The 22885-nt window shown below is 35.5% G+C and overlaps 1 long non-coding RNA gene across 6 annotated transcripts in view; it reads left to right on the top strand.

Moving 5' to 3' along the window:
* Window positions 1-22885, top strand: part of LOC114650484 (uncharacterized) — a 605078-nt gene that overhangs the window by 209730 nt on the left and 372463 nt on the right. For 3 of the 6 annotated variants that reach the window (XR_007934844.1, XR_007934842.1, XR_007934845.1), the window contains one exon: window positions 8462-8482. The exons of the other annotated variants lie outside the window; for them this stretch is intronic. This is a non-coding gene — a long non-coding RNA (uncharacterized LOC114650484). The remainder of the gene's footprint in view (window positions 1-8461; window positions 8483-22885) is intronic. 6 annotated transcript variants of the gene reach the window in all.

The raw sequence follows: 22885 nt of genomic DNA, 5'->3' as shown, positions 1-22885 counted from the left end.
AATAGGGCTGTTTGGCTTTTAAGTATGCGAAGCACCGCGGCACAAAGCTGTTGAAGTCGGCAGCTCACACCCCCTCCGTCAGGAGCTGAGAAAGAGAGAGAGAGACAGAGTTTGTTTTTCAATCAAAAATCAATACATGCCCTTCGAGCTTTTAAGTATGCGAAGCACCGTGAAGCATGTCGCTTCAGGAAGCAGCTGCACAGAAGGTAGCAATGTGAAGATAATCTTTCAGCATTTTTAGACGAGCGTCCGTATAGTCTAGGTGTGCGAACAGCCCCCCTGCTCAATCCCCCTACGTCAGGATCAGAGAAAGTCAGCGCAAGAGAGAGAGAGAGAAAAGTAAGTTGGGTAGCTTCTCAGCCATCTGCCAATAGCGTCCCTTGTATGAAATCAACTGGGCAAACCAACTGAGGAAGCATGTACCAGAAATTAAAAGACCCATTGTCCACAGAAATCCGCGAACCAGCAAAAAATCCGCGATATATATTTAAATATGCTTACATATAAAATCCGCGATGGAGTGAAGCCGTGAAAGGCGAAGCGCGATATAGCGAGGGATTACTGTGTATGTATATGTAGATATGTGTATATGTAGATATGTATATATATATGTATATATGTTTATGTATATATATATATATGTTTACATAACCTCTTTAACACACTACTTCTCCGCTGCGAAGCGCGGGTATTTTGCTAGTATATGTATATATGGCAGATTACTTATGATACATGGCGTACGTGATTAGAAGTACAGTTCAGTCAATCATGCAGAACACAAAATAATCAGTATTTGGTGTATCCACTATTGTTGGAAATAACAGTGTGGCATGGACAGGAAGAGATATTTGATGTGTGTTTGTGAAATGGCTTGATCTAATATCTGTAGTAGGTTAGGTTTAGGTTAGGTTTAGGTTTCTTTGTCATATATAGGTTAACACAGGGTCAACATACAATGAAATGTGTATGACGAGAAAAACAAGTCACTCAGTCTAGATCCAATAAAGCTTAAAAAAAGATTACAAGTTAAAAATAGACAAGTCATATAAAATAAAATGTGTATGTTTTAAAAGAAGTTATAGAGCAATATGAGTTGAATGAGCAGCAAGTACAAATGACAGTTATTGCACAGATAATGTTTTATAAGTGCAGATGCATATTCCATAAAGTGCAGATGCATGTTCCAGTCAGTATTCTGAGTGTGTGCAGGTACAGTTTGTGTGTGAGTAGTGCAATGTAGATGTAGTGCAATGTAGATGTAATGTAAGTGTGTGTAAGTGTTCAGGTGTTGCTGTTGAGGAGTCGAATGGCCTGGTGGTAAAAGCTGTTCTTAAGTCTTGTAGTCCGAGCAGCCAGACTCCTGTATCGTCTGCTAGACGGTAACAAGGAGAACAGCTGGCGTGCTGGATGGCTGTGGTCCTTTATGATGCTGCTTGTCTTACGCAAGCACCGATGGAGGTAAATGTCTTCAATGGCAGGAACACTCTTGCCCGTGATGTGCTCTGCTGCCTTCACCACTCTCTGTAGTGATTTCCGGCTGCTGGCAGAGCAGCTCCCATACCAGATGGTAATGCAGCCTGTTAGCAGACTCTCGACCACACTCCTGTAAAAGTTTGAGGGGATGTTGGCATTCATGCCAAACTTCCTCAGCCTCCTCAGGAAGTAGAGCCGCTGGCGAGCTTTCTTAACCACAGTGTCTATGTGAAGGGTCCACGAGAGATCCTTGGTGATGTTTACTCCGAGGAACTTGAAGCTGTTAACCCTTTCAACTTCTATGCCGCTGATGTAGATGGCCTGGTGTTCTCTGCCTTGTTGTTTTCGATAGTCCACAATCATCTCCTTGGTTTTGCTGACGTTAAGAGACAAGTTGTTATCTAGGCACCAATTACTCAATGCCAGCACCTCCTCTCTGTAGGCCGTCTCATCGTTGTCAGTGATAAGGCCTATGATGGTTGTGTCGTCTGCAAACTTGATGATGGTGTTTGTGCTGTGTTTTGCAACACAGTCATGGGTGAACAAGGAATACAAGAGGGGGCTAAGCACACAGCCCTGCGGCGCTCCTGTGTTTAAAATGAGTGATGAGGATGTGTGTTTGCCGACTCTCACCACCTGGGCCCTGTTTGTGAGGAAAGAGAAAATCCATCTGCAGATGGTCGTCCCCAACCCAAGGTCGTCAAGCTTCAAGACGAGTTTTGAGGGGATGATGGTTTTGAATGCCGAGCTGTAATCTATGAACAGCATTCTTACATATGTATTTACTCTTTCCAGGTGGGTGAGGGCAGTGTTTATTGTTAGCGCAACGGCATCCTCTGTCGATCTGTTTGCTCTGTAAGCAAATTGGAGAGGATCCAGCGTGTCAGGGAGGGAGGAGCAGATGTAACCTTTGACTAGTTGCTCGAAACACTTCATAATGACCGATGTCAGTGCAACCGGGCGATAGTCATTCAGACAGGAGACCACCGGTTTCTTTGGGACAGGAATGATGGTGGATGCCTTGAAGGAAGTGGGGACCACTGACTGCCTCAGGGAGAGATTGAAAATGTTGGTGAACACACCTGCTAGCTGGTCAGCACACGCCCTGAGGGCACGGCCTGGGATGCCATCTGGTCCCGGAGCTTTGCGAGGATTGACCTTTTTGAAGGACCTTCTCACATCAGACGTTTCAAGGATCAGAGTGACAGACTCACTGCCCCCTTGAGGATATAGCACCTGTTCTTTGTTGGCTGCATCAAAACGAGCATAGAAAGTGTTGAGCTCGTCTGCAAGACATGCAGTGGGCTGAACACTAACTGTGTTTTTCTTTTTATAGTCAGTGATGCAGCACAGTCCATTCCACAGGCGCTTGGTGTCAGAGCTGTGGTAGCTTGACTCCACTTTGTCCCTGTAGTCCTGTTTGGCCTTCTTGATGGACCTCCGGAGGTCGTATCTGGCTGCTTTGTATGCATCAGAGTCCCCTGAGCCAAAGGCAGAGGTCTGTGCCTTGAGCTTAGCCCGGATCTCCCTATTTACCCAGGGTTTCTGGTTAGGATATATGCAAATGGTGGTTTTAGTAACAACATCGTCAATGCACTTGCTGATATATCCTGTGACAGAGTCTGTGAATTCATTATAGCTACATGTTAGCCTGTTACAGTTTGTAACAGCAATGTAAAGCAATCTGATTAAAAAATAAATAATTATGCATTTACATGAGAATAAAGACACTCTCTGGAGAGGCTTCAAGGATTCTGTATTCCACAAATTAGTTTTCTGCTCCTATGTGAATCTGAAATTAAGCCCCAGTCAACAATGACTCCAGATCTAGTCAAAAAGTGTTTCTCTGGATATTTTTTTTTTTGCGCTTTCTATCATTAATTGATCTGGGTTTAAAGTCAAAATGTTTGTTTTTTCTAATTTTACATGGCCAGGAGTCATTACAAACATATTTAAGTTCAGTCTTTCATTGCTTATTTGCTGTTTGTACACTTTTACTGAAAACTTTAAAGAAACTTGAATAATCTTCATATCACTGAAGTAGAAGAAAAATATGCTCAAAAAATAACTAAAGAAAAATATTTTCTCTTCAGCCTTTATTTTTCTTTACATAGTATACAATTTTGATACATATCCTTATACTTGACATTTTAAGTCAAAGAACATGAGTTAATGTAATATGTTTAATGTTTATGTTGTGAATTAAAAAAAAATCCCAGAGAAAGTTACATTTTGGTAAACACTTTCAAAGCAGATTTGGAAGACTGGTCTCTGGTTACTTTTTATTGAGATTTTCAATTAAGGCTTCAGCCATTATTTTGATTACAGTAAATTTATGTATTTCTATAGTAATGCTATAGTATAATCATACATTTGGGAAACAGTAATAGTCTTCTTTAAATTCTGAATTTTAGATATAATTTGATTTATCAAGATAGTATTGTTGAAGTTTAAAAAGTCATTAAACTTTTCATGTTTTTTACATTTAAAGGTTTACATTAACCAAATAAAAATATGTAGCAAAATTTACCTATATTATTCTGACATTAAATCTTGTGACTGTCTTTATTAGAGCTGGTTCCTACCATATACACAAAGGTACCAAGACTGATCCTTTGCTCCCAAAGTGGGTTTAGTAGTTAACTTGTAGAGAAACGACCCAGCTAATTTTTTGTTTCCAGTATTTGTTTCCCAATTGCATTTTATGGATGGAGTAGGGCAAACAGATATTGGAATATTTCAGTTTAGATATTAGTGTGTAGCAGAGCCCTGGGGATGACATTGCAACTATGTAAAAAGTGGAACATTTTAGAATTATACATGGATGATGTGGTCATTGTGTTCCATCTGTTAAATGAATTATAAAACAATTAAGCATCTGAGATAAAGAGTGTTGCAAACCCAAAGGCTTTAGCAATGTTTCTTATAAAACAGGACAATTTCAATATCTTTTATATTAAATTATGAATCATTATAGTACAGAAACTGTAAAGTTGCTTAAACAGTACAAGTGTCTAGGATCAGAATCCATTAAATAACTAGTCTAACATATGCAGATTTTTCTTTTCCCAATCCTAAATGAATAAAAAATCCCCATTATTAATAATGTTAATAAAATCATTGTTTGTCCCCTATTTTTATTTGTGGCATGACAGAAGATATTTATTATATTTGAGGTAGGTGACAGAAAAAAGTTGCAAATATGTGGAACCTTTGTTAAACAAAATATTATAAGAGGGAATATACAAAGTGGAGAAAATTAATGTAGGAATCAAAACAGCAAAAGCTATAAACTCTGCCACCTTCCTGGTCTAGCCTTTAACACTTGTCTAGTGTGGTGACTCACCCACTTGTTCTCCACAGTACCACATCAAAGTGCTACCTCCTTATTTCATATCTTTCTCTCTCCAGACTTGGGCATCTCATTCCCATAGCAGGAGAAGTGTACACCTCAATAAAACTCACTTGGGTAGGCTACAATAACATAGTGGATGGTGTTGAGTGTGCGGATTGGACACTGTCATTCTACCATGTCAAGCAAAAGAAAAAAATATTATAAAAAATCTTCCTCTATGCATTAATGACTGCTTCAAAAGATATCACACAAAGCATGTATACTAAATCTGCATCAATACAGCAGCAAATGCTATACATAGCTTCCCTACTGTGATTATTCTGACGTTTTGGTATTTGAAGGGTTTTGGGTTTCATTAAAAACAATAAAATTATGAACCCACTCACATAACAGAGCATTTAGGTAACTTGCCTTAGCAACTAACTAATAGAAAGCTTGAACTGGAAAGTACTATGGAAAAAAAAAAAAAAAAAAATTTTGTGCATTAAAGCCGGACACTAGAACATTAACCAGATAATTGCTAAACTCAAATAAAAATGGAGAGGATAGCCAAAGCAAGCTGAGTGGACTGCAGATAGTTACTGTAAAATGATGAAATAGAAATATTAAATTAGAATAGTACAAAACTGATGAACCCATTTAATGCAAGAATATATAATCTGATAGACCAATAATCATACCTTTAAGGAGAAATGTAATATTAGTCTCACAAATGGGTGGTGCGTAAAGCATTCAAATGACAGAAAAATGCAACATAAATATCTAATTTATAATAATACAAAACATAGTTATTGCATTCATGAAACCCTTTCAGAGTAAGAGTATTGAATTTGAAAGTCCAATATATATATATAACGAGAAATTTGTTAATATTTTTACAGTTGGTCGGTGAGCAGATTATTCGTTTAACAGAAAAACTATGGTAAGGCATACCGGGTGAAGCTTGACTGGAATGCCTAACAGATGACACAACATTTTAATTTCTAATATCAATCCTCTGCTTTAGAATGTGAATTCTAACTTAGTAAATGGATTTGTCAATGTAAAAGAGACAACAAGGGTAGCAGCGCTTTTTAATTCTGACTTTGCAGTAATAAAGCAAAAGTGAATCTCTTCTTGGTGGCTGCAAAAATAGTGATTCAATAAGAAAAACATATTGTTGTAAATAGTAGACAGGAACATGGAGAATTAGGTTTGAGTCTTCCAAAAGGCAGAAAACAGAAATACATATAAGCCAAAGAATAAGATTTGGCTGAAACAACACATACAGTGTTTAAGAATAACTTGCTGTTTCCAAAAAAGGTCTTTTCTCCAAATTCAAGTGGGTTTCTTCCCTTATATGATGTGTCAGTTTGAAATTAATATATTTGTTCTATAGAATTGACTGAGTTTTAGTATTTAGAATCTCATCTATAATACTCAATAGCTGTAACCAGCTGTAACAGCTGATCTGTTATCCATGTGTTTACTTCCTTTTGTTTTACGATTTGGCTTAATCATTAATGTACTCATTGACCAGTAGAAATCATAGGTAAGAGAATTCATCACAGGAAACTGAGAACATTACTTCACATCAGAATCTGGAAAACACTATAGACCCATGTAGAGATCATAAGGAAAATCTATTTGGTAACCAAATAAGCTCCTTAAACTAAATGATCTCTCCTCACTTGTAAAATTTCTTATGTTGTAATGTTATAACATACAAATAATTTAAAACAGATACAAATACTGAGATTTACACAATGATTCAATTTGTATTCAGTTCTATGTTTTCTTGTTTGTCCTCTCATTCTGTATAATTCTGTAGTGTCAAGTATAAGGTATAACTTTAAAGGTTTTATTTTTAGTTATTTCATGCCCCGAGTTGCATTTTACTCTTTTACTTACATGTCCAATATTCTCATTACTAAACTCTCTTTTTGTATCTCTCTATTTATTATTATCTTAATCACAGTTACTGGATGTGTAAATTAATTTCAGCAAATTAATATAATACAAAGACAATTGGCAGATGGTACTGTGTATGCCACTTGTGTAGACTGGCTACTGCCACATTTACTTAACATTGTTGTATAATCTATTTGTTTTTCACAATATAAACTAAAACTTATGCCTTCACTTATGCTGAACACCATTAGGCAACTGTGCCTGAAGATAGAGGAAGATAGAATAAAGTATTTAGAAGCAGACTGAATTGTTGTAAAGAGAAATGCAATAATTTAAATAACCAGTAAAAGCTGTCAAAATCGATAACAAGAGCCAAAGCACAGAAGCAGAGCCTGAGAAATGTTGTAGAAATCCTGTGTCTAGTTTTATATATTCTTTCATAACTAACAATACAGAGTTTGTATGTTTTAAAGGAGAATCCAGTACTGGGGGGTCACTGTCTTAAATGGAGTACACTGCCAAACTCGTCAGATGATCTCCATTCTATGTGGATAGCAGCACAAAATATTAACTGTAAATGACATGGCCATACAAAGTCACAAAATGCAGGTGACCGTACAAAAGCAAAACTAAAAATAGTGCTGCCAGACTAATGATAAAAAATGTCAACATTTAAATTCATAATCCTTCTGAATAACATACATGAGGCTCCACATACTCCTCTTGGGATAACTTTGCTGCCAGTTATCAGCCTTGCATTCAACCTGTGCACCTTGTTTCAGTGCCCCCAAAACAAATACACTTGGGGTGCCATCTACATAAAGTTTACCACCCAAGGATGCCCACAGTTACCCACATGGAAATTTTGGAAGGTTCCCAAATTACCACCGACCCTCTCATACCTGTCCCCTGCTGCATATCACTCTTATTCACTTTCTTCTCCTCACAGTCTTTTGTAGGCTGGGCAACTTGTATAGAAAACAACTCATGCTACATATCAATGTTTTTTTCTTTCAGATTGAATTTCTTATCATTTTGGTTTTGCTCCAGACGACTCAGAGGGTAAAGGTCCTCTGATTCTAGTGTGTCTTACCCTCAGTAAAATGAGTGGCACCAGCTGGTATTTAGCCAGAGTCACATTAAAATAATGGCAAGTGTGTGTGCTTCTTGGAATGGTCTAATATCCCAGGTCCAATGCTGTTTCCTACCTTGCACCCTGTGAAAGTATGGTAATTAAACTATTCTCCACAACTACACTAAGAATGTATTTTTGGAACTTCAGACTGTCGTAAGATTTGGTGTGACCAGGAAGGATTCTGGCAGCCCTCAGAATCTATTTTATCCTCTACAGGAGATGTGAATTTTATGTAATTTTAAAATCATCTTTAAAATATGGTTAACCATTTTATGTGCTCAGCGACTCCATTAAAGCCAGTGATGTAAAACATATAGTTAATTTATTTCACACTGTTATGGGAAATAATATTGCAATAAACAATAAGAATTCCTTTTAAAAATAAGTAGTTTGCAGATAATTTTCAAAGTTAGCATTTTTTTAAAAAATACTCCAAGTTGTACAGAGGTGCATGTTAAATGTTTGTCAGCATATTATTTACACATTTTAATATCAGCATGAAGTAAAATTGATTACTTCAAAGAACTATGAAAAGCATGAATACTGATAACAGCATTACAGTACTGTTGGCTGCTTTATAATACGTTCTGTTTTATTTTACTCTCTAGCTTATCCAGTTTGTCATTGAGGTAAGTTTGTTTTATCTCAATTTATTCTAAATGAACTTCATTTGTGTATGCAGTATTTTGCAAAAGTATTCACAAATTGTTTAACACTTCAATGAATACTATGCATACAAAGTTATATTTACTGTTCATTAATAATGATTACATTTTAAGTTTTACATCCGAAGATTTGAATTGCCACAATCACTGAAAATAATTAAATATTTAAAAATGCTTAATAATTGACAAGAACATGATTATGAAAACTCTTATTGAATGGATGGATGGATAGATCGATAGAAACTTTGTTAATCACAAAGGAAATTGCAAGGTTACAGCAATAGATAAAAAGGGCACAGATATCACTAGAATTATCGAAGCCTACTAAAAAACTTGTAATCCCAGCCCACCTTAAATCCCATCACACCTCTCCGTCAGCATCTTTTGTGTTGTAAATATGTCGATCAGCGCAAGCAGCCTGCTACTTCAACCCCCCGCCCACCGTCGCAGCTCAATTCGCAAAGAAGGTTCTCAGTGCTCAGTGTTTATCTTGGAGTGAAGTACCTGCAGTTGTAGAGGGTAAAAAATATATCATCATTTGGAATACATACATTTCATGTGTGTTCCGTGTCTACAACAATCTATGTAAACCCGTTGTTGAAACAGAAATGTTTTTCATGTTTTACTAATAATTGACAAAATGTAGACATGAAGTGTATAATGTATGAAGACTGAAGTCCAAATATCCAATAAACACTTTCACAGAAGGTACAAGTATAACAAAACAAGTGTGCTTTTATTCAAGAATATAACCGAAGAAAAAGAAGTTGCCTTAGGGTAACTCAATGACATGACTGCTTGGGTGGTGCAGCGGTAAGAGTTGCTGAGTCATAAACAAAAGGGTTGCTGGTTCAATTCCTAGGTCCATCAGTTACCACTTTGAGTAATGAGCTGCTATTTTAATTACTGTTATATAATAAAATCATACATTTGAGTTGAATCTGTAACAGATTTATTCTGTCAGTCATGATCATGATACAATCCCCCCGCCTACCCAGATCTGACGCTGTTTAAGTTTTTATTTGAAACTGGGAATAACTGTGGATGTTAGTGGTGGTTTGAGACAATGGAACTGGAAATTCTCTGATCTGGAGGGATAAAAGCTGACACACAAATGCTGTTGAATCTGCCTTCTTGGTATCTCATTCTCACTTGAATTTTTTTATTCAGTTTTATTGAGTGTTCCTGCTCACGCTGAATTAGTATGCACCTTATGATCCATGATTTCAAAGCTGAAGCGACAAAAACACAGAGACATAGGTATATATGAAGGATATTGTGAGGGACAGACATTGTTTTAACGAATAAAATGATATTATGGGATGAGTTGCACAGAGTGTGGGTCTAGAACTCTGAAAGAAGTTGCCAAGTTCTTTACAGAAGAGAGTCTTATAATGTGAGTAAGGACTGTTTATACCATCTTGTGGAAAGATATAAACTATTGTTTTAGAACAGGGAAGGGTATCAACTACTCATACCTGAAATGTGTAACAAGTGTTAAGTGACAGCAGTCTCTGATAGAAAGCAGAGGTGTGTAATTTGGTGGTCAAGCACATGTATACCAACTCAGTTTGAGATCAAATTACGGTATAATGCTGGTGAAATTCCACTACATAAAACTGCTTGAAAATAACGGCAGTACCTATAGTGGAGTCCTGCTATCAAAAACAACAAAGGAATACTTAGTATAAACTTCTCAATAGATAAAATAATCTCAGCAGATTAGATGAATTGGCATCTTAACAATAGGGTAGATAAAGAGCAGGATATTTGATTGTAAATAAGAAAAAATGTATGTAAATCTAATAACTTTATTAGAGTTACAACATTGTTGATCTAAGATTTGATAAAAGGAGTATCAAAAACTTGAAACTCAAATTTTATATGAAGCTGTATGGATTGGAACTTAATTTGCATTTAAGAAAATTAATTTGAAAAGGTAGACATTATTTTCTTTCAGTTCATTTTATGTTATTGTTTTTGTTTACCGATAATCTATAATAAACTTTTTTGCACTGTATATACCAAAAAGTATGTTAAATATTTGTTTGAGGTAGAAAATTGTAAGTGTGAGTGTGTCAGTTAAAATACTACTAATGTTTAAGCCGTCTGTCTTTACTTTTACTGTTTTAGTACTTTTGAATGATTTGAATCAATGTAGCAAGTTTTTTCTGGCTTTTGAATTCTTTTGAACTTTTAATATATTTTGCATGGGTACTTGTTCATTTGTCTACACACATATTAGAAGCAATTGTAGGATGTGTAAGATAGAAAGTTTTGGAAAAGCTGCTGGCATCTAAAACAACAGTCTAAATGTATCATTTTTAATTATTTTTTTAATATTGTTGGCGACATTATATTGGTAAAGCCTCTCTTTTGATATTTTTCAATGAAAAAGGTAGATTTTTACATGTTTAATGATAAAGGAAGCAAATGGTTGAAAACTGTAATTAAATGTACATTTATTTAGACGAGGCTTTACTAACGACATTTTATAAGTAACAGAACTGTAACAGAATATAATTATATATTTCCATTGTTGTGAGCAGTGACTGTTTATCTGAATGGTGCTGAGTTAAGCAGTTAGTCACTCTTGAGGACAGAACCAGGTTGTAAAGTTTGTTAATTATTTTCCAACATAAATTGTAATTATTACTTAAGGTGGCTGGAAAGTGAAGCGGGAAAAACTAGAAGGTAAATTTTAATTAGTTAAAATAAACCAATTTTATCAATTCTGCAAGTTTAAAATTTAAAAACTTAAAAATCAAGGATGGCATGTAAAACTGTAAACCAGTCTCGTGTATTATCTAGTGGAAATGCATGGAGCTTATTCCAGTGAAAGTACTCATGGATTGGAGGATTGTAATATACATTTTTATAGCCTTGTTCCCAGGAAAAGATCATCAGTAATAGTAAAGAGCTGAGAATGGAGCCATTAGTCCATAACTTTTTAAATTGGCAAACAAAGACATAATATCTATGAATTCATATAATGGACAAGCAATCTCAAAAGTTAAGTCCAGCAAAGAATATACTGTTATAGTTAAAGTATACACCGAGGATCACCAACATCTTACTTCAGAAAAAGTGTAATAGAATATTTTAAGGTGATGTAAATATAGGGAAAGGTGGTTAAAAATAGGGTAGACTTAATCATTTTCCCCTAGTTAATTTGACGCAGCTAATGTATAAAGACTAAGTATTCCACTCTATGTGCTTGAATATGTATAATTTTCTTGCTTTACTGAACACACACAAACCATCTGATCCCTATGTTATATTCTGAGGTGAATTCTCAAAGAAGAACTGTGACGTAATCGATTTCTTAGGGACAAACAACTACAGTATATGGACATTGTCTTAAGAAAGCAAAGAAACACATGTTTAACTTTTAATACTGAGCAACTGGCAGGTATCTTTACACAAAGGGTTTTATGAGAAATACTTTATAATTCTTTATACTTTTGACAATTTGCAGAAATGCAGGTTCGAAGACCTGCTAACGGTCATATATTGAGAGAAATGAACTAGTAGTACCTCAATCACAATGCCACACCACCTGATACAGTAAGTTGTTTTCAGTGATGATTGTTATTACAAACAGCTCTCATGACCAAATCTTGAGACAATGGCATTTTGAAACCAGTAAATTTAGAGTGAAAGATGGGTGTTTAGTATACTGTACTACAGTATATACTATACCACAAATCCCTATATTTTCAACTCATCTGCAACCTTATGAAGGTGCCAGAGCAGGAATTACAATTCACTTAAGAGAAGGATAACTGTACTAGGGTTAATAAGAGGATACCTTGATCCGTGAGCTGCTTATGACACTTTAAATAGGAAGACAGCAGTGCTGCAATTTTAGAGTCACAAATCCCAAAATCTGTTTTCTTGATGGAGGTTGTAAGGTTGTATACAACCTCCCTAAGCCACTAAAAATATAATTTAATACAGAGTTCTTCCATTTGAAGAAAGATGAGATGTTGAGGTAACAATATATGAAACCATTTACAGCAGTTTTGGAAAGGCATCTACATTAGAATGATAATTCTAAAACAGTGTACCATCGAAGGGAAGTCTTAAGATAGGAATGAGATTAAGGTTTCTCAAAAGGTCCAAACTCTCTGATAACTATTAGGGATCGATTAGAGTAGAGTTGATGATAAACCTGTGCCAAAGATGTTAAGAATCTAATAGTTACTGGTGAAATCCAGTGTTCTTTAGATTTTAGAAAGTCCGGGCTTACATGGCAAATTTTTAAATTGTATTAATCGCGTCTTTCACTAATTGAGGAGGAATGTATTCTTTGAAGAGTGTCTTTAAACTGATAACTGTGATTGTCAACATAAGGTCTTATTTCCAAGAGGAACCTTCAAGGGTTCTGAAGGAAAGCTGCTTTGTAGACATTGTTTTAATTTTCAGAATTCTCTTTTATCCTTATGGTTGTTGATAAGGGAAGTGGATTTATAAAAAGATATGTATTACAGTCAACAAAAATCTGTAATTTGATAGTATTGTAAAAAGCAAGTTTTTGGAACACAGGGCAATCTCAGAAGTGTCTTGGTCAACAACTTATTATATTTAGGAGGTTTATAAATGGAGAATGTGAGTGACTTGGACATACCTTGATTAACAGTGGCAAGATACTCAAAAGATGCGAACGTACTAAACTGAACATTTTTACACTTCAATCATTTTGAGTAAATATGAGTAAAGCTGTAATTCAGAGATGTAGTTTCAATTAAAACTGCTGCACCATCTGAGCTAAGCCACATTTCACTTAATGTAAGAAAGTCGATTTTCTTATCACTAATAAGGTTGTTAATAAAAAAAGTCTTGCTAGCTAACACTCTGACATTTAGTAAGGACATATTAAATTCTTGGAAGAGCAGAGCTGAATGAGAGTTTTATGACAGCTTGACGGTAATTATTTGTGTTAATGCCACTTTGTTTGGATTTTTTACTTTATCTATAATCTGTAGTTATTGTTCTAACACAATGCACATCTATAGGTAAACAGTAATTCAATTATTTGCATTTATACCACCTAGTCCATGTTGTTTACTTAAACTATGGGCCATTATTATAGTGTTGTTACAATGTACATCTAAAGATGAGCTCAATACAGAATTATCACATTCTAGCAAGGCATTATGGAGACCATTAGGATTAGAATTTTATAGTTGGGAAAGTCAGATTAGATTACCTTTGAGATGTTTTCGGAGAGGACCCAGACACCAAATCTATCCAGATGTAGACCATCTCACCTGAAGAAATGCACTTTCTCTCAGAGGAGATCCCAGTTATCCATGAACCCCATGCTTTATTCTTTGCAGAAGCCTCTCAGCCAGTTGTTTAATGGCAGCAGATGACTTTAGTATTTGGTCACATGCTTGTGTGAAAAAGAAAACTGAAAAAGTAAAAATTAGCTTTTAAGGGTACAATTGAAACTTGAAATTACAGGCTCAGAATCAAAATACTGACAGTATTTGTTCCCAATTCTCTTTGAAACACTTTTTGTGCTGTACTTGCGATGATTTGTGGATAGCCAAAGCAAAGAGGAATACATTATAAGACTCTCTGTTATTTCCTTTTATATAGGCGAAGAAATAAGTCATTCAAACCAAAATCCCATTGCCTGTAGTTGTTGCCTATAAGGTAATTAATTATGTAATTTTGCTAATATTAATATTATTTGAGTTAGCTTTTTGAATTCACAATTATTTTCACACAAATGTAGCTGGTTATGTACAGGCTCACTTACTGTTCACTTGTGTAAAACTTTTAAATATGTTTTGTGTTGGGAAAGAAAATTTTCAGCTTAGTTCTAAGATATTGTGGTTGTTGAATTGTCTTGATCATTTTTATTTTGGCTCACAATGCAATAAATAACACCTTTTGAAGTGCAAAAATCAGCTTTTATAATATTTAAGCAAAAATGTCAGTATTACAAAAAAACTGAATGCACAAGACTGAAATACTCAAGTCATTAGTAGATTAATCAAAATTGACACATTTTTAAAAAAAAAATACTCGGTGTGATCCCTTTTGTGTTGTGTTTATAGGTCACAAAACTCGATAAAGTCCTAAATACTTCAAGTAGACCTCAGGACCTTCACAATCAAAAAGCCTCAGGCCTATAAAAATAATTTATGGGTGAGGGAAACCCTCACAGGTTGTTTAGTTTATTATTTTTTTTGCAGATAAAATTGTAAAGGACCGGGCATATTGCTTAAATAATTGTTTTCAAATTTTACCTTCTGAGAAACTTCCTGCCAAAATTAAAACTAGAAATAGTTTTATACTGGAAGTAACAAAACATAAATAGAACACATTTGATTTTCTTGAAATATGCAACTATTCTAGAATTCTATTTTTTATGTATATGAATGCGTTTTTATATTCCCGGTATATAGCAATGTGCTTTTGTATGTTGCTGACTGGATCAAAGCAAATTTCTACTTGTGGACAATAGGTAAACTAAATAACAAACCATTAAAACTCCTGGCTTAAAAAAACCATAACTAATAAGGCTCATCTTCAATTTATTCAATCAAGGAAATACCCCAAATAAACAAGAAAATCTTAGCAATCCTATACATTAGTAGAAAATAATGATTGTAGATAACTTACTTGCTGGACATTAATAAATATGACAGATATTTATTAATCAGGAACAAACATTTCAAGTTAAATGTACAATTTGTTTCCTGTGGCAGTGGCATGATGTCTCAGCAGGCAGAACTACCATATCACAGCTCTGGACTAATGCTGGCTAACATGCCTTATGGTTAGTGCATGCTTGTTTTCCTGATGTCCTTGTGGCTTCCTCTTACTGTATTTGAAATACATGTTTTTAGCTAGTATGCAATCAGTATTTGCTCAGTGTCAGTGAGTGTTATGAGAGCATGTGTGTTCTGCAGTGAACAAGAATTCTATCCTGGGGTGGACCCAGACATGTGACTGTTAGTACAAGCTGCACTTTTGCTCTCTGCCAATGTGCTGTTATAAAAAAGTTAAGTTTAGAGCATGGTTATTAAAAGGTGCTTCTCTTTTAGCAGAGTATTTTGGCAATAGAGTTATTGATCTTGATACTTTGATCTTCACTTTGTTTAAAGACTTACATTCATTCAACAAATTAAAAAAAAAATCACTAACATGTGTGAGACTTGCTAAAAGTCCCATAAAGCAGGCGAGGACTTCACTAGCAATAGCAAAAAAGGGTGTAGATGCAAATTCCAAATGCAGAATCCAAGAACAGCAGTCAAAATTAAATAGAAAAATCAAAGGAAAAAAATAATCACTATAGAACTCTTAACATCTCTCAGTGATACACTGGATACTCAATATTGCAGCCTCACATATAAAAACTAAAGGCAGTCCTATAGCAGATGTTAAAATATTTTTGCCTTTTTGGGTTTTACCCAAATAACTATAGAAATTAATAACACTTAAGAATACAGTACATATTTATTAAATAATAAATGAAAATTACATAATCACATTAGAAATAATCATTCAAAAACAGTGACATGGGAAGATACATACAAGGCCAAGGAATGAAGCAAAACATTTAGGCTGTAATTTTCAATATTCTTTTTCTCATGTAATAGGTAGCTGGAAAGGGTTTTGTGGTGCTCCCGATATCTTTGCAAAAGGATGAAGGTCCAAGTCTATAGAGTTGTGGTGCTTCTGGTTTTGCTATTGGTTGTGAGATATGGATGCTATCCAGTGACCTGAGACGAAGATTGGACTCCTTCAGTACTGTTTCTCCTCAGAGCATCCTTGGGTACCACTGGTTTGATTTTGTGTCCAATGAGTGGTTGTTCATGGAGTCCTGAATGAGGCATGTTACCTGCATTGTGAAAGAGCGTCAGTTACAGCACTTCGGCCATGTGGCATGACCCGAGCAGCTGGACCAGACCAAGGGGACATCCACATAACACCTGGCTGTGGCAGATACTGTAGATGGTCATTTCCGAAGGGAGGGACTGGATCGCATGTCTACCTGGGTTGTTGCCAACCGGGATCCCGAGGTGTTTCATTGTGTGGTGGGTGTGGCAACGCGCTGTACCAGTGCATACTACCAAACCTGGCCTGACCTGTTCATTGTCCATCATTGTTTTTATTTATTATTTCTTTCGGAGTCTCTATACAAAATATTCTCATTAATAATGACTTTTTTCTAGCTCTCCTGACTTTTATTTAATATGACTTAGCTGTATACTACCTTTTAAGCTGACTTTGCTTATTCCATGTTCTTTTCATCTCTTTTGGCCTGTAATTAGACAATATGAATTAATATTTTTATTAAGAAGATATTAAATCACAAGTGTAATTTAGTGCTATATAATTAAATATCTTGTCTGAATAAAAGTAAATTTCTTCACTGTTCTCTGTACTTCCAAATTAATTCATGCTTCTCTTTCTTCCTTTTTAATTTCATTACCAATTTAATCATTTTCACCTTCCACTTAATCTACTGTATTTTTTTATTTTATATTAGATTTTATTTAGGGTTGCGTGGTAAAGGTGTGTTTAGAGCTGCTTTATTAATCGAGTGTTCTGGGTTTGAATGTCACTCTGAGAAGTATTAAATATGTGCATTCTTTTTGTGTTTGCATGGGTATTCCTCTAGCATAAGCAGTTTTCCTACCACATTAACAAAAATGTGTAGGTTATGTTGTTTGGTAATTCCAAATTGGCCCCATTATGTGTGCAAGTGTTTGTTGGCATGTGTGTGCATGAGTGGTATCTGCGATGGACTGACACCTTATATATGACCATTTCCTGCCTATTAAAATCAGATAATATACTATACATACTCTGTTTGTACTGCCAAATGGTGTTTTGTGGCAGAAACAGAAAAAAGAGAAAAGAAGATGTGACAAAGTCAAAAACCAGACATTATAATTACAGAGAAATCAGTAGTATTTTTAACATAAGCAAATTCATAAACAAATATCGAAGTTGATAAACGGGAGCAGAAGAATCTATAGTCAGAGAAACAAAGATTACAGAAAGCGTGCAAAGCTTATGTTTGAATCCACAGTCTTGGCTAATTACTAAGTGCAAGGCTATGCCTTTTATACCACTTTTATAGTCAAATGCTGTGCACTCCCAGTCATCCTCTCATAGAAATATTGTACAAACATCCATCCATCCATCCATTTTCCAACCCGCTGAATCCGAACACAGGGTCACGGGGGTCTGCTGGAGCCAATCCCAGCCAACACAGGGCACAAGGCAGGAAACAATCCTGGGCAGGGTGCCAACCCACCGCAGGACACACACAAACACACCCACACACCAAGCACACACTAGGGCCAATTTAGAATCGCCAATCCACCTAACCTGCATGTCTTTGGACTGTGGGAGGAAACCGGAGCGCCCGGAGGAAACCCACACAGACACGGGGAGAACATGCAAACTCCACGCAGGGAGGACCCGGGAATCGAACCCAGGTCCCCAGATCTCCCAACTGCGAGGCAGCAGCGCTACCCACTGCGCCACCGTGCCGCCCTATTGTACAAACATCTCCACAAAATGGCAATGTCCACAAAAATTTAACATGGTATCAGAAATCAATACAACTTGAATTGAAATAAATTTAAGGACCCAATAGGTAATTAAGGCAAAGGGCATTCAAGATAGGGACCATAAAGTATTTCTTCCAACAAGAGACATTCCGTGATAATGTAAAATAAATTTAAGTGGAGACTTTGAAATCGTTTCATATTGGTCTGTATGAGATACCCAGGCAAATCATCAATTATCTAATCAAATGACCTTGGTGAGCTGAGAAGTTACTTGTTCATTATAAAAATTTTGTTGTTGTTGTTTATTCATCACAAATTATTACTTTATTATTTTTCCTGTTATCCTTCCTCCAGTAATCATTTGCTACTTTCTCCTCTTCACAAACAATGTTTCAGACAGTGTATAGAAATAATCAGTAAAAGCGACTATATGTTACATTACTTGGCACAATGTGTGGAGAATAGGTTAAGTTATATAAGGCACTAGTGAGACCTCACATGGAGTATTTGAGTCTGTATATTGCAAAAAAGACACAGCAGCACTAGAGAAATTCCAGAGAAAAGAGACTAGACTGATCCCAGGATTAACAGGTATGAGGTATGAAGAGAGACTTGGAGGAACTAAACCTTTTAAGTTTATGCAAATTGATGTTAAGAGGGGACATTATTGAATTGTTTAAAATTATCTTCTGCAGCAAGAAGTGGTTGGAAGCTTGTTAAAGGGAGATTTTGCCCAGTTGTTACAAAGTATTTCTTCATGTAAAGAAACATAAGACACATGGAATAAAGTACCAAGTAGTGTCGTGGAAAGTATGACTTTAGGGACATTCAGATCCGATTTTGATGTTATTTTGCACAATCTAGGTGAATAGGATGGACACGCTTGTTGGGATGAATGGCCTGTTCTTGTCACAATTTTTCTAATGTAATTTTCTGCTTTTCTTGTGTGATCCCTATCCAATATGTCACTGACATTATTTAATGCATTGTAACAATGCTTTCCACTTCATTGTTGTTACAAATTACTCCTTTTCCATCAGTGTCTTTTTCTTGTGTCTTTTCTCTACTTTTAAACTGTTATTTCTTCTTTATCATGACTATCCATACTTTTATCTTTTATTTTTATTTCATTCCTTACTCATAATTTTTCCTCATTTCTTTTGATTTTTTATGTTGACATACCCAAACATTAACACTATTTTGTAAACAGTTTAAGAACACAGGTCATTGTTCTCAGAATGTTTCTGTTTTCTCCAGCTGTGCAAACTGCTTTGACCTGCTCAGTGCACTGAGCTGGTGCTGGTGAATACAAAACATACTTACCAAAGTTGGGAAAAGTAGTTTATGTTCAAGGTGTTTTCTTATGGTTTTAATTTTTTAAGTGACAGGTCATGCTCACCTAAAAAAGTCAGTTATTGTTGAGTGCACAGAAGAAACAGTTACATTACAATAAATGGAAGTCATGGTCTTAAGTTTAGTCCTCCTTCCTTTTAATTCTCTATTGCCTTTAGCCATCTTGATCACCAGTTTGCTCTTTCAAAGGATTTTGGAATATGTGTATTTGGATGATGCAGGATTCCCTTCAATAACCTTATATTCCAATGTGTGGTTATTGGTAATGCCATGACCTCTGAGGATATACCCACTCCTGGATGGTCCTGGAATCAAAACAGTGGTGATATATTGGCCTACAGCAAAAATCTAAATCATAACCAGGAGCAATTACCAAGAATAAATTAGAACAATGGATTCCTTGAGGTAAAAAAGCAAACAAAAAAACAAATGAGGCAAAAGTTTTACACAAAGAACCCCTAGGCAAGATACAAAAAATATTAAAATAAGTGACCTTGACAGGTTTTCATTCCACACAGCCTTTTTCTAATTTTAAGTGTGCTGTTTAATAATAATAATGACAATAGTAAATTTTATTAATCTAGCACATTTTTCAAACCCAACAATTATTTACACAAGATTTAAAACATATAAAAGCCATAAAAATTATTATAAGAAAACAGAAGAAACTGAATAGTTGTTTGGACACTCAAACCCCATAAAGAAAGGCTTAACAACTAATGGTAAGCCTAAAAACTGAAAAGAAGACCTGATTTAAAATCTAGCCTGCAGTCATGAAAAGGTTTAAGCCTGTACTGTAAGCCCCAAACTGTGAAAGAGGAACAAAACAAATAGTAACGAATATTTAAAAGTTTATTACAAAGAAGATTTATAAAAGGGAAATAAGAAAAAGAATTAAAAAATGCACAAGGTAATGAACAAAATTTTGCCTTCATAGAGAAGTCCATTAATGAACAAAAGCAAAAAACCAATATGCTATAATCACAATTCTGAAATGCATGCATTCTTAGCTAATATATGGTTAAATAAATACTTCTGGAAATTATGCAGTGCACATAGAGTATTTGTGTTCACAAGTCTAATCCGTGTGTAGATTATATGACATGAGTAACATGAAATTTTTTCCATGGGCGTTTTATATTGTTTGTTGTGGTCCAGTGTTCGTCTCCATAGATGCCCATTCCATCAGGAGGTTTATTTCCATTCTACATAAAAACACGAGATTAATTTTTTTTCTTGCCAATTACTACAAACCACATAGGATAAGTAACATATAAAATCATTGTCATTTTTGGAGTATTGCTTTAACACAATAAGCAGTGAAACAGAGGAGACAACATTTAACATTATGTACTCAAAAATATTACTTTGTGGAAGGCAACCTCCCTTAATTTTAAGTTGCTGTAGAATACAGCAGCCACTCCACTGTCTGTACTCTTCAGACTGGGTTTAGATAAAATATTAAAACAGATACGTATCCCAGTATGGGCTGATCAGATCCCATCCCTGACATTTTCAGGAAAACTACAGCATCAACTCAAGGGTGCACCACAGCAACAGCATAAAACCCAGAGTGCTCTGCTGCTCACACTACATTAGCATAAACCTGCTAGCCTGACTGCACCACACAGGAGGGCAATCTGAGCAACACAGTCTGATAAGAAGGAAAAAAAAAACACTCCAGCCATGCCAAGTAGTATTGGTTTCTGTGACAGAGGGCTTGTAGAAGTCAGGTAGGCAGGCGAAGATGTAACTAAGAGGTTACTGAGCTCCAGTAAGTAGATAACAAGTCCAAATCAGGTGGATCGAAATTAACAACATTCTGTGAGATAACGGAGTCCAGGTAAATACGTATGCAGCAGATAGGTTACTCAGAGGAACAGATTAAATTCATGTTTTTTGCTAGTTTTGAAGCAGCAGCTCAGTGTGCAATTTATTTAAATTATTTTTTATTTTATGTATTGTAGTCTTTTTTTATGGATATTCACTCTGTATTACTTAACCGTGTTTTCTGTACTGTAAACTACTATATAAGGAAAACCATCCATCCATGTTCCAACCCGCTGAATCCAAACACTGGATCACGGGGGTCTGCTGGAGCCAATCCCAGCCAACACAGGGCACAAGGCAGAAACCAATCCCGGGCAGGGTGCCAACCCACCGCAGGACTGAGGAAAACCACTTACAGGCAAATGTCATAATTATTTTCTCAGTATTCAGCCTATTTGATGGCTGAGTTCCTTATTAGGCTTACACCCATTTCCTTCAGGTTAAGAGTTATATTCAAGTGAGTTTGATTTTTTTTATCTTTTTTTTTTTAGGGAACAAATATTCATTTTAAGTTAAGAATTAACAGTATAGCCTTTTCTGTATTTGGATTTGATTATTTTGAAAAGCTTTCCAGCAGTAGGTCAATAAATCATGGTATAGGAATATAAACATGAGATCTGAGATATTCCTTAGACAAAGCTTTTACCCAAATTGCACTTGGCTTTCCTTCATATTTTTTGTACTTTGCTGCCCAATTGTTTCTGCCTCATTGGGTTACTTACAAACCTTCTGTGCTGTGTTGGAGGGATGTCTTCTGTTTCTTAGTATGTTATAAGGGTTCCTTGGCTCTATTTTAATATTAGACATTTTGCTATCAAAGCCATTCTTCTATGAAATGGAATCAGGCGACTGTGCAAGTTTCCCTACCAAACAAAGTGATGCCTGATGGCACAGGGCATGATATTGCCCAATGGAACAGCCCTTAAAGAGAGTCAAAGTGCCTCTTAGGGGAAGAGTGTTGGAAGACAGATTCTACCACAAGGAACCATAGAAAAGAGCCTCAAAAAAAAAAAAAAAATTAAACACACACGAAGCCAAACCTGCCATATTTCAGGTCTTTGGACCCCTGGCAGGTTTCAAGCCTGCACAGGTCCAAAAATGTAAGTCTTTTAAATATCAAAAAGTCTTAAAATGTTCCAAAATGGAGAAGAGGAAACTTGTAAAACCTCTGGTTCCAATATAAACAAAATTATTAATTTATTTAAACAAAATGGTTTAACACAAAGACAAGAAGGAAGGGCAAAAATATCTCTTATTTAAAAGGCAAAATCCTAAATCAAATCCAACTCATTAAACAATAATCATTACCTGTAGCTGTTACTGAGTTAGCAAGGCAGGATCTAGCATGAGTCAAACGCATAATTAAAAAAAATTCTCAGTCCAATAACGTTTGTTTTAAAAAGATTTAGTGAAAATTCAAAGCAAAACAGTTCAAACAAAAATAGAGAAAAAATTTATTACACTCGCAGGATAAAAGACAAATAAGGGGAAAAAAAAGGTTTCTTTTACAAACTTAGCTTTTTCTTGTTAAACTTCAGTTACTTTCTATACTTATTACTTTCACTACATTCTATACATACAGCACATTAAATATGATCAATATGATATGTTAAGGGATATGATTTAAACACTGTTTGCC

Source organism: Erpetoichthys calabaricus, chromosome 4 (genome assembly GCF_900747795.2).
Source record: "Erpetoichthys calabaricus chromosome 4, fErpCal1.3, whole genome shotgun sequence".
Taxonomy (NCBI): Eukaryota; Metazoa; Chordata; class Cladistia; order Polypteriformes; family Polypteridae; genus Erpetoichthys; species Erpetoichthys calabaricus.
Note: the sequence above shows the minus strand (reverse complement) of the source record. Positions and strands in the feature narration are given on the sequence as shown.